The 12,582-nt window shown below is 41.3% G+C and overlaps 1 protein-coding gene across 1 annotated transcript in view; it reads right to left on the bottom strand.

Annotated features, from left to right (window-relative positions):
* The window catches only part of COG5 (component of oligomeric golgi complex 5), a 225,643-nt gene that overhangs the window by 168,666 nt on the left and 44,395 nt on the right, over positions 1-12,582 (bottom strand). The gene's annotated exons all lie outside the window — the stretch shown is intronic.

Below are 12,582 nucleotides of genomic sequence, written 5' to 3'. Positions count from 1 at the left end.
TGTCAATCAGCAGCTGAAGGGTTGGGGGGTGGCAAGAATCCTATTCTTCTGCATATCAGGAGAACGGCTGAACAGAATAATGTAAGTAACACACCAATCTGTTCAGCATTTATATCACTAGTCATGCTGCCAACATTTAAGGCCACATAAACCTAGTGACAGATTTCCTTTAATCTTGGAAATGTAATTGGACTGATTGTTATGTGCTCACTTTTGAGTGCAATATATCCTTATACACTGATAAGCCGTAACACGAGAACAAGCCTAATTTTATATTGATCCCCTTAGTGCTGCAAAAAGGCATTAACTCTTCAAGGTATGGACTCTATAAGATCTGTAAAGGCATCCCGTGGAATGGAGCACCAAGACATTACCAGAAGATTTTTTGTGTGAGTTTTGAGGTTGGGGGCCCATTGATTGAACTTGGTGTTCTTTTGAATCCTTCTTTTATTACCCACCTATTGTGAGAGAAGAAACTGATTCTAGTGCACACATTTATTCACGGATGGGTGGTGAAACCGAGCAACTGTACATGTGTGATCACAGGTTCTGAACACCTTAGGTGGGTGTACAGAGTGAAGAAGAGAACAACACCAAGGGGCACAATAACTAGTATGTAATAAAAATATTTAAATGCAGAAACATCTCTTTAAATATTTCAGTTTATAAATTATGGTAAATTAACATTAGTTTATATGACAACTTTAATTTACAAATAAATAAATGAGAGGACACATATAGTAATAAAAATTAACTAAATCACTAGAAGGGTGTGGATAAAGTGTGTGTGTCTAAAGATGTCAGCCTTTCAGTTTTCTGACAAGGTTCACCCTTTGGGATACAGGAGCTTTAGAATAGAAAGAGGCCATTTATTTAATAGATGCCTGCCTTTCACAGGTGCCCTGTAATCTACTGTTAATGAAATGTGGCTTGTACTGATCAGTGATCTCCAAACACAAAGGGGGAGATTTATCAAAGGGTGTAAAATTTAGACTGGTGCAAACTGCCCACAGCAACCAATCACAGCTCAGCTTTCCTTTCAGCACTGCCTAAAGCTGAGCTGTGATTAGTTGCTGTGGGCAGTTTGCACCAGTCTAAATTTTACACCCTTTGATAAATCTCCCCCAAAGTGTACTGACACAATCTAAACAGAACTGCTTCTGAAAGAATTAGGAAAAACATCCCTTGAAAAGATTTGATACCTAAAGGCAGTAGGTTAACAAATAAACATATGAATACAGCAGCACTTTGCTTCAATTCTGCTTGACTTGTCTCCAAGATCCTTCTACTGTGACAAAAAAACAACACAAAACAGTGAAAAAAAGGTCACTGAATTCTCAAATGTCAGGCACAATAGAGATATGCCATTAGTGTCATGATAAACTGCTCACATTCAGAACCAGATAAACATACATTGCAACATGGCTATATGTAATTCTGCCATAAGGAAGTCCTTAGTATACCATGGATGCAGTGTGTGTCTATATTAAAAGGTCACTGTGATGTCTACTTACAATCTATTAATTATTTGGCACATAAACGTGTCCGTACGTGCCATAGCACATAACACATTTATTTACTCACTTTGTGATCAAGCATCATTTATGCTTTTTGGAATACTGCATTTAAAGGTGCATATTTTTACCATGAAAAATCAATAGGAATGAGATAGCACTTCTACATAACATGACTGTGAGATTTATTCACACCAATAATGTGTTTTAGCTAACCAGCCTTTCTTAAGCACACACATAAGTGTCCAAAGCCATACATACACAAGTGAGTCATACAATAAATCCTAATTATTAAGTTTTTCTTGGAGGAAAAAAAATATATAGAGGCTTTGTCTTATTTATGGAGAAACATTGGAGGAGATTTATCAAACATGGTGTAAAGTGAAACTGGCTCAGTACTGCAGTACTGGCTGGATGAGCTTTCCTGCCGCAGAGTTCTGATGTGGTCCCATCCATGCGCGTCCGCATCAGAACTCTCCACTGCACACTACTGACCCTGCGGCTGCAGCCTCTCGCTCCATAGTGTGCACTGACATGTCAGCTCGTTGCGGCACCGCGAGGGTTTCCGGCCAGAGTGTATACTATGTGTATACGCTCCGGCCAGAATCCCATAGAAAGTAAGGCAACGTATGTTCTCGTACAAAGTACGGCCATTGTTGCCAATTGCAACAACAACCATACTTTTACGAAAACATACGTTGTGTAAACATAGCCTTACTCTGTAAAGGTATGTTCACACTGAGTAAATCAGGCCGAATTCCGTCTGTGTGCCATAGCCTGTCTATGGGAGAGCGTGCGCGCACTCCTCCGCTGCCTCCACTCAAAGAAGTGACAGAGTGAGCGGCGGCACAGGAGTGCATGCTCTTCCATAGAAAGGCTATGGCACGCTGAGACAGTCGGGATTCCACGGTGGAATTCCACCCGATTTACACAGTGTGAACATACCCTTATTGTTACTAGAATTGTATGACTGAACATGACTGTTACCAATTGGGGTGGTATCCCTGCACTGCCTGACACTATCCAATCAGAGCTGACAGTGCAGACTGTGTCTATATGAAAAGATGCTCCAGAATTGCTATTTCATGGGCATTGCATGTATTTGATAAGACGGACAGGTTCTCTTTACAGTTTTTTTCCATACTTTCAAAAAAAAAAAAAAAAAAAAAAAGAAGAAGCAAGATGTAAATCCTTAGCACAATTGTCAGGGATGAACAGCTGCAGGAACAATCGCTCAGTTGTATGCGTGACCGTTCGGTTCTGTTATTGACCAATGATTGTTTTTAAAGTGTCCCTTTAATAATTAAAACCTTTGGCATGTTGTAGGGAAACGTTTTAATTGTTCAAACTCCCACCGATCTCTAGATATAGCAAAGAGAAGTACATGGTAATGCATATCACTCCCCAAGATGCCTTCAATCTCCTTATGGCTGGCCGAGACAATAAGCCTTTTACATGGCTAAATGGTGGTGTGGCCATGGCCATATTGGGCTTTGTTTTTCTGTTGTTTATCATATGATAGAAATGACAAATGAATTTTAGTATGTAGACCACTATAATTACTACTACAACAAATATATAAAGCTTTTATTTAAAACATTTGATTACTTTTTATTTATTTTTTAAGGTAGTCGGATAAACAATCACCATTTGTGACTGCCTTTAAAAAAAATAAAAATCTTACAAAAAACTAAAATTGCTATATTCTGATCCTTAGCGTTTATCTTTTTGGTCTATTTAAGGTGTCATTTTTTGCACCTTTATCTGTACTTTCTATCAGTAGCCTGCTTGTGTATAGGTGACTTTGTTTTGATCACTTATCATTACAATTTTTTCCAGATTTGATAACTAAAAATGAGCAATTTTGCACTTAAGGGTTTTTTTGCGCTTATGCCATTTACCTTGAGAGATCAGGGATCTGATAATTTAATAGTTCAGACAATTATGGACGCAGCTATAGCAAATATATTTATTCATAAAATGGAACTATTGATTTGTGATAGGATTTTCTTTTTATTAAAAAACTTTTTTTCTCCTCCAGTAACTCAAAGTCTATTATAACTGGAGTGCCAAGCTAGGATCAACGCCATTGTATCGCTGTCCCCAGACCTGGCCAGAAGCAGGGATTTAATTGACTTTAGTAAGTAAAGACATAAGACAGGGAATCAGGCTTAAAAAAAATTACACATCACTTTTCCTTGCAGTTATGCTCTGAAGCCCCCATTAAAATTAATGGCCTTTTCAGAGCTGTACTGCTTCCTCTGCTGACCCTGGCTCAGAGAAAGCTGTAATGCAACACTGGACTTGGGCATGGGTTTAGCTTTTTTTTTTTTCCAACCTCTACTAGGGCACTTATATAGCTTCCCTCTGTCTAACCTCTCAGATGAAACAATTGTAACTAGACAGGGTGGGGAACAACCTCTATACTCAAACTGACTCATGGTCCCTTAATCTCAAACATGTTCAATACCATTTCAATCTAGTGAGTTTAGAGGCCCGAGTAGAGTGGAGAATTCACTCTGGTGTTCCTCTAATCCTTAGTGATCCAATTTCGTACAGTACTGTCCTGTTGCAAGGTGGTTAGGGAAGACCCCCCTTAAGACATGGATGCAGATAGTCCTTACAGCATTCATCATTCAAGGATTGTTAAATGACCAACAGTCCCAGTGCATGCCAGATCATTACGACACTACCAGAAGCCATTGAACCCCAACAGTGAACCCACAGGATTTGGATCATGCTGTTTAAGACAAATGTTGACCTGGTTATCTGTATGGTTCTGCAGGAAACTTGCTTTGTCATTCCAGACGACCACCTGTCCCGTGTCGAAAATCCAGTTATATCTTTCCTTGGTCTATGTAAGGCATTGTGTGCAATGATGCAGGGTCAACAGGTTCTTGTTGTTCTTTGCATATTTAACCCCAAATGATGCATTGGTTTTTGTGGAAATTGGTCTTATTTGCTGGGTTATTAACCACACTCAGCTTGCCACTGTATGATCTTTTGTGGAGTCCATGGTTCCGTCAGTCCTGGTACATTGTTCTTACCATTGTTTAGGAACAGCCAACCACTGGGAATATTTCAGAAATACTGGCACCACACCTGTCCACAGTAGAAAAGTATGCTAACTCATGACTGGCAAATGTCTCCTGCTGAGCAGAGAGGGTGAACAGATTATCTGAGAAGGGATCATGATGCAGCCACAGCGTGGTATTCTGCTGCTGACCACATGATATCATACATGGCAGCTGTTTGCAGTAATTGTTATATATATATATGTCACAAACCAATGTTATATTCCATTTGAGTACACTTCAGTCTAATCAAGTACAGTATATAAAATCTCAGCTCCCATCTAGATGTGAGGTTTCAGGAGCTACAGCATCAGAGGATGTACAGCTCAGCACCTCCTTGGTGTCCATGGCAACACTGTACTGTAGCTACTATGCTAATCTTTTTTTTTTTTTACATATACAACAGAAACCTAAGTAAAGCCAAACATAGGCAGAGAAGCATGCGGGAAATCATTTAACTAGCTTTGATGAATGTATTGTATATTAGTAACATTTTCCGCTTCAGAAAAGATTTATTGTGTTAATAAGCTTTAAACAACTAAATTTTATATTACACTATATATATATATATTATATATATATATACATACATACATACATAGTATCTCCTATAACTAGCTGTAGTCCTGACAGTCCTAACTTAAAAATGCATATATTTTATTCAGGCCTAAAACATTTTATAGCCTCATTCCTGATCTTTCATTACTATTATTCCTCAGAACCTCTTCCCTTCGTTCACACTATCCCCCACACTCAAAGGCACTAGCTCATGAATATTTACAATATATGGATTAAAGTATTAGGACACCAACACATTACACCTACAGGAGATTTCAGGACATCCCTACTAATCGGTCTTCCTTTCTCCAAGCTCTCCCCTCTCCAGTCTATCCTTAACGCAGCAGCCAGGCTCATCTTCCTCTCCAGCCACTATACTGACGCCTCCCCCCTGTACCAGTCACTGCACTGGTTACCCATTAAATACAGTTCAAACTCCTCACCCTTACCCATAAAGCTCTCCAAAGCCCCTCCATACATCTCCTCCCTCATCTCCACCTATCATCCTTCCTGTGCTCTGCGTTCTCCTAACGACCTTACACTAACATAGTAACATAGTAAATAAGGTTGAAAGACGACTAGAGTCCATCAGGTTCATACTAGGGAAACCCTACTGTGTTGATCCAGGGAAGGCAAAACGTATCACCGGAAATCTAATGCCCATAACTTGTGATATTATATTGTTCAAGAAAAGCATCCAGTCCTCCCTTGAACTTATTTAATGAATCAGCCATGACAACATCATGTGGCAGAGAGTTCCACAGTCCTACCGCTCGTACAGTAAAGAACCCGCGACGATGCTGATGATGAAATCTTCTTTCCTCTAGACGTAGAGGATGCCCCCTTGTCATGGTTACAGACCTAGGAGTAAAAAGATCACTACAAAGATCTCTGTACTGTCCATTCATATATTTGTACATTGTAATCCGATCGCCCCTAAAACGTTTTTTTTCTAGCGTAAATAACCCCAAGCTTTATAACCTGTCCTGGTACTGTAACCCACCCATTCCCTTAATGACCTTTGTCGCCCTCCTCTGCATCCGCTCCAGTTCAGCTGTGTCCTTCTTATATACCGGTGCCCAAAACTGTACACAGTATTCCATATGTGGTCTGACCAGTAGTTTATAAAGAGGCAAAACTATGTTCTCATCTTTAGCATCTATACCTCTTTTGATGCACCCCATTATTTTATTAGCCTTGGCAGCTGCTGCCTGGAACTGATCACTAAAGTTGAGTTTACTGTCCACCAATACCCCCAGGTCCTTTTCGGAAGTAGTTTTACCCAGTGTTTTATTATTTTGCACATAAATGTACTTATTATTTCTTCTACATCTTCTATGATCATCTCTTGTGCTGCACCAGTTCTCTGGAACGCCCTACCCAAAGACCTCAGACTTATTTCCAACACCCACAGTTTCAAGCGTGCCCTGAAGACCCGTATCTTCAGACGCGCTTCTAATATTCCCTAATCTGCTCTTCCTCTCTGCTATCCCTTCTCCATCCACTCTATATCCTCCTTGGTGACATGTACTTTCTACCTGAAACGGTAGCGACTATAAACAATGACTGGAACATTGGCAAAAATAAAGCACTTACTGCCTCTTGTGTAACCTCCAGTCATCCTAGTCTATAAGCTCTTGTGAGCAGGTGTCTAACTGTTTTTATCTTATTCTATTTTATTTTACTTATTTATTGTATAATGTATTATAAATATTACCTGTTCTGTTCTTATATATTTAAAAAAGTGTTGCAAAATCTGTTGGCGCTATACAAATAAATAAATAAATAAATATTATTATTATTATTATGCCATTCTAAACCCATAGGCATTAGGGAGGGTTCACACTGTGATCTGTACTTATGTTTAGGCTGGGTTCACACTACGTATACTTCAGTCAGTATTGTGGTCCTCATATTGCAACCTCAACCAGGAGTGGATTGAAAACACAGAAAGGATCTGTTCACACAATGTTGAAAGTGAGTGGATGGCCGCCATATAACTGTAAATAACTGCCATTATTTCAATACAACAGCAGTTGCTTTTAAATAACAGCAAATATGATGGCCGTCCACTCAATTTCAACATTGTGTGAACAGATCCTTGCTGTGCTTTCAATCCACTCCTGGTTTTGGTTGCAATATGAGGACCACAATACTGACTGAAATATACTGTGTGTGAACCCAGCCTTAATGTGTAAGTTTGAATCCTGTCAAAATTAGATGTATACAGGCATGTGCTTGAGCCACTAGTTAACTATGTTGGCCAATAGAGTAAATTTGGTTGTCCTACTATGCACATTTATAAGTCAGCATTCCCTTTTCAAAGGATTCCAATGAGCATTTGTAGCTTAAGGTGACACTGTCACCTCCTTTTTGCATTCTGACATCTCTAAACAGGTGTAAAGGGTAAATTTAGCGTTTTTCATACCTTATTTCATATCATACGTCATGGTGTTTGTTCAAGTAAAAAGTGTCCTTTTATCAACTGCAGTATTAAGTGGGCTTGACCTCGCGGCATTAGCGCCACTTAGCCCCGCCCACATTGTCACCATTGGCCCATTGGTTGGCCGACGTAAAGGGGGTGGGGTATAGACCTTTTGCCAGCCTGTTCCAATGGCCGGTGAGGGGGCGGGGCCAACGGCGCCATTGATTGTGGGCGGGGCTAAGTGGTGCTAATGCTGCGAGGCCACACCCACTTAATACAATCTGCAGTTCATAAAAGATCACTTTTTACTTGAACAAACACCATGACGTATGATATGAAATAAGGTATGAAAAACGCTAAACTTACCCATTACACCTGTATAGAGATGTCAGAATGCAAAAAGGAGGTGACAGTGTCACTTTAAATACAAACTGTCATGTAAACCGACGCTTGATATAGAGGTGATTCCCCCTTTGCAGTTACAATAGCTTTTACTCTTCTCGAAAGCTTTTCTATGTCTACGGGAATGTTTACCGTTTATCTAGAAAAGCATTTGTGCCTGGTAAATCGTTAACAGCGTGGTTCGAAATTAGGGTGCCATGGAATTTTTGCGGGTGAAATGGCATACAACCCCCTCCCCCTATAAGTATTGTACAAACTGAAACATCTGTGAATTGGACAGCTACATGTAGCACCATGACTAGCCCTATCATTTACTTACACTAATCCTTTGGCGCAAGGATCGCCATTAGTAATGCTCAATAGTGACTGCTATGGGTTGAGAAAGTGGAAATGATGGGTGAGAACCATGAGATTACTCAATGTCAATACTGGTGGGGAAAAGATGAAATTAACATGATTACTGGTGGGTGGTGGCATGAGATGTTAACCCTGCATGTAATTGTAGGTGGGTTTGATATCGGTGCCCTGAATGTGAACACTGCTGAGGGTATGAGATGTGTGCCTTAAAAGTGATTACTGATTAGGAGGATGAGATGTGAGCCCTGAAGGTGATTACTGCTTGGGGAGGCAGATAAGGTGCAAGCCCTGAAGGTGATGGCTGCTAGGGAAGGGGGATAACCTCTGTTATGCTAAACCAAACCCTGAAAAAAACACATTGCACTATCCCTGCTCCATCAAGCTTCAGGGGAGGCAGGAGGCAGGCAGTTAGATAACATTCACCATTGGCATTCACCAAACCAAGAATTATCCATCAGACTGAAAGATATAGAAGCATAATTCCTCACTCCACATAATACTTTTTTGATGATGCAGGCTGTAATGGCGACCTCACGTTGTTGCAGCGGTGGCATCCTATTACAGTACTACATTTTTGTATAGTCGACTGTATTAGTACTTGATTGATTTATACACCTGTGGCAATGGGACTGAATAAAACACCTTAATGATTAGGAAACATGTGTCATTACTTGTCTCCATACTGTGTATGTGTACAATCAATGAACATTTTATTGCTAAAATAGACTTCAAAGACCACTATACTCTTCCACCTGACCACCATTTTTATTTCTGAGGTACGCACTAGATGTACAAAACGCATAACATCACAATGCTTCTTAAGTAAGACTTTGGGCGCCAGAAGACTGTAATAAAATTTTGTGGATTGCAAACAGAAAGATTCCCTGTCGGATGTGAAACTGAAAAGTTGACTCTTTCTAAATATTGTCTTCAGAATGTCCTAAGATTGTACTTCTTTAAACCTTACAGTTCTAACAATTTACTTGTACTTACGTAGCTTTTAATAGACACCCAGAATAACATTTAGAAGTAGACAGAGAATTCCGAATATACGCAGTGTGTACTCTACAAACGTAACATAAAAAGTAATACATAGACTATCTTAAGATGCTTCACTTTTGAGGAAGTAAAATATTCTTTCCATCCAGTTAACACATTGACAAGGCTTGCTGAACACATGTACCTTACATAGATATGTTTATTAAATATTTATTATCACAGTCAGTTTAAGCCTTAAAGGGAAAATGACAGTACGGACATGCATATATCTGTGCTGCCAGTGCATATATACCTCCCATGCTGCTCTGTGATCTGGTGTGTTCCTAAAAGGGGTACTCTACTTAAAAAATTTAACCCTTTTGAATTCTTACCTATAATCTAAGCTTGTTTGTAATAGGTTTATATTACATGAATTGGGTAATTTGTCTGCTGTACATCAAGACTTACACCCTGAGGCTGGGTTCACACTACATATATTTCAGTCAGTATTGTGGTCCTCATATTGCAACCAAACCAGGAGTGGATTAAAAACACAGAAAGGATCTGTTCACATAATGTTGAAATTGAGTGGATGGCCGCCATATAACAGTAAATAACGGCCATTATTTCAATATAACAGCCGTTGTTTTAAAATAGCAGCAAATATTTGCCATTAAATGGCGGCCAGCCACTCAATTTCAACATTGTGTGGACAGATCCTTTCTGTGTTTTTAATCCACTCCTGTTTTTGGTTGCAATATGAGGACCACAATACTGACTGAAATATACGTAGTGTGAACCCAGCCTGAAGCTGCAGAAAATCCTCAATTCCTGGTCCAACTGGTCCAATTTCTGGTCTCCAATCCTCTGTCCTCCCCCTCCCTTCTGAGACCAAAGTCACATGATCTGTCTCTCCTGTCGCTAGGCAGGTGTAACACCTCCACCCGCCCACCACTAACCAATCGCCCACCAATCAGTGAGCACCTGGCCAAGGAGAGGGGAAACAACAGAACAGTCTGTAAGCTGATGCATGGGAGCAGGGCCCTCACTCCTCATGTATGGAGAATTATATGTTTATCTCTGTAATGTCTAATTTTTGTCTATGTATACTCAGGGAGGCTTGGTGAGTAAGACCAACTAGGTTTGGGAGCATTTTTTAGCTCTTGATTGGAAAACCCTCTAAAAAAAAGTTTTTATCCCCAAGCTGGCAGTGTCACAGAGGTGTGTCTGTGACATTGCCTGCACCCTCCCTGCAAAGTTTCTGCTACACGCTTTCTGGCTGATGCTGTAGCTACAGCACCAGCCAGAGAGAGGGCAGGCGCAGACAGTCAAAACCAGCCCGGGGATAAATAAGCCACAAAGCAGTGCTGAATGTACCTATGATCGGCAATGGGAAAATGGCAGCATGAATATAGGTGTATCCGTGCTGCCCGTGCCCGGATCATCCCGGCCGGTACTTAAGTACCGGCAGGATGATCTTTCCGGCCGCAGGGTTCTGAGCCGCTCGCTTCATTGTGTGAACTGACAGGGTTTCCTACGGCCGCAATTCACTGAATTGCGGCCTTTAGAAAACTGACATGTCACTTATTTGCGGCGCCGCACGGGATCCCAGATCCCATAGCAGTAAAGGCAATGTTCCACACTGCAACAACGGTCGTACTTTTACGTAGTGTGAACATAGCCTTAAAATGTAAAAATCTTGGCTTGTAAGAAAAATAGTCATGCCATGTAAGAGAGTTAAAATTTTTACCTCAGAAACCCACTGTGATCAAATACTGCTGTTTGGGCACACAGCAGGGGTCAGAATGGGATGAACGTAATTTTAATGCAGATTTTGCTGTAATGGTTTTAGGGCCCCATGTTACAACTGCATAACCCCAGAGGCACCACTTAAAGTGACTCTGTACCCACAATCTGACCCCCCCCCCCCCCCAAACCACTTGTACCTTCAAATAGCTGCTTTTAATCCAAGATCTGTCCTGGGGTCCGTTCAGCAGGTGATGCAGTTATTGTCCTAAAAAAAAAAGCTTTTAAACATGCAGCCCTGTGCCCAACAGCCGTGGCTTGGAGTGCCCTAACTTTGCACCACCCCTCCGTCCCTCCTCCCTGCCCTCTTCACCATTTTTCCTATTCCTCTGCAGTGAAAACTACACAGGTGCCTTAACGATCCAGCCCATGTTCAGTATTCACACAACTGAAGAATAGGAGACAATCTGCCTGGAGCATTTCTAATGATGAGGAGGGCGGGGAGGAGGGACTGAGAGGTTGTGCCAGCCTAATGCATACACAATGTAAGTCATGGCCATTGGGCACAGGGCTGCAAGTTTACATGTTTTGTTTTTTTTAGGACAATAACTGCATCAACTGTTGAACGGACCCCAGGACATATCTTGGAATAAAAGCAGCTATCTGAAGGTACAAGTGGTTTGTGGGGGTCAGATTGTGGGTACAGAGTCGCTTTAAAGGAAACCAATTGGGCTGATATGGTTCCCTGAAGCACTGCATACAGCTCCTGAGCAGCCCGCGGCACAAAACCTGTAAACTGGAGAAAAAGAGGTTTTATTACCTGGACACGCGGCAGGCAGAGGCGGGGAGGTAGTCATTTGGGCGGCTCCCCACCCGTGTCTAGTCACCGCTCTCTGTCAGCGCACTCAGAGGGGATGATTGACAGGCAGCGAGGCCTGTTGCTGGCCTCTCTCACTGTCAATCATCCCACCAAGCACGCTGACAGAGAGCGGTGACTAGACACAGGCAGGGAATAGCCCAAATGACTACCTCACCGTCTCTGCCTGCCGCGTCTTCTGATAATAAAACCTCTTTTTCCCCAGTAAACAGCTGGTACATGCCGCAGGCTGCTCAGGAGCTGTATACAGTGCTTCAGGGAACCATATCAGCCCAATTGGACTGATTTGGGTCCCTGATAAGTGAGACAATTCTGTACTTTACACCCCAAAGAGAATTTTAGGGCTTTAGTGAGATTTGTGACCCCCATCCCCACAGGGACTGTACAGAACTTAAAGGGAACCAATTACCAGGATCTCACTGATCATTTAATAGGTCTGCTAATGAGGATTTCTGAATAATTTTTTTGAAGAAAAAGATTTTTTGAAGAAAAAGATTCTTTTTATATGGCTCGCAAAGTCATAAACTAGCCATTTGGCTGGAGACTGGGCGGTAACTAGTCCAGGCCCTCTGCCTGTCATGGCGCACTGCGGCAGTGATTTCGGACAAGAGGGCTACTAATGATCCTCTTTTACAGCATGTAAATGTACTG

Source organism: Dendropsophus ebraccatus, chromosome 1 (genome assembly GCF_027789765.1).
Source record: "Dendropsophus ebraccatus isolate aDenEbr1 chromosome 1, aDenEbr1.pat, whole genome shotgun sequence".
In the NCBI taxonomy this organism is placed as follows: Eukaryota; Metazoa; Chordata; class Amphibia; order Anura; family Hylidae; genus Dendropsophus; species Dendropsophus ebraccatus.
The sequence above is the reverse complement of the archived record's forward strand: the minus strand, read 5'-3'. Positions and strand labels throughout refer to the sequence as shown.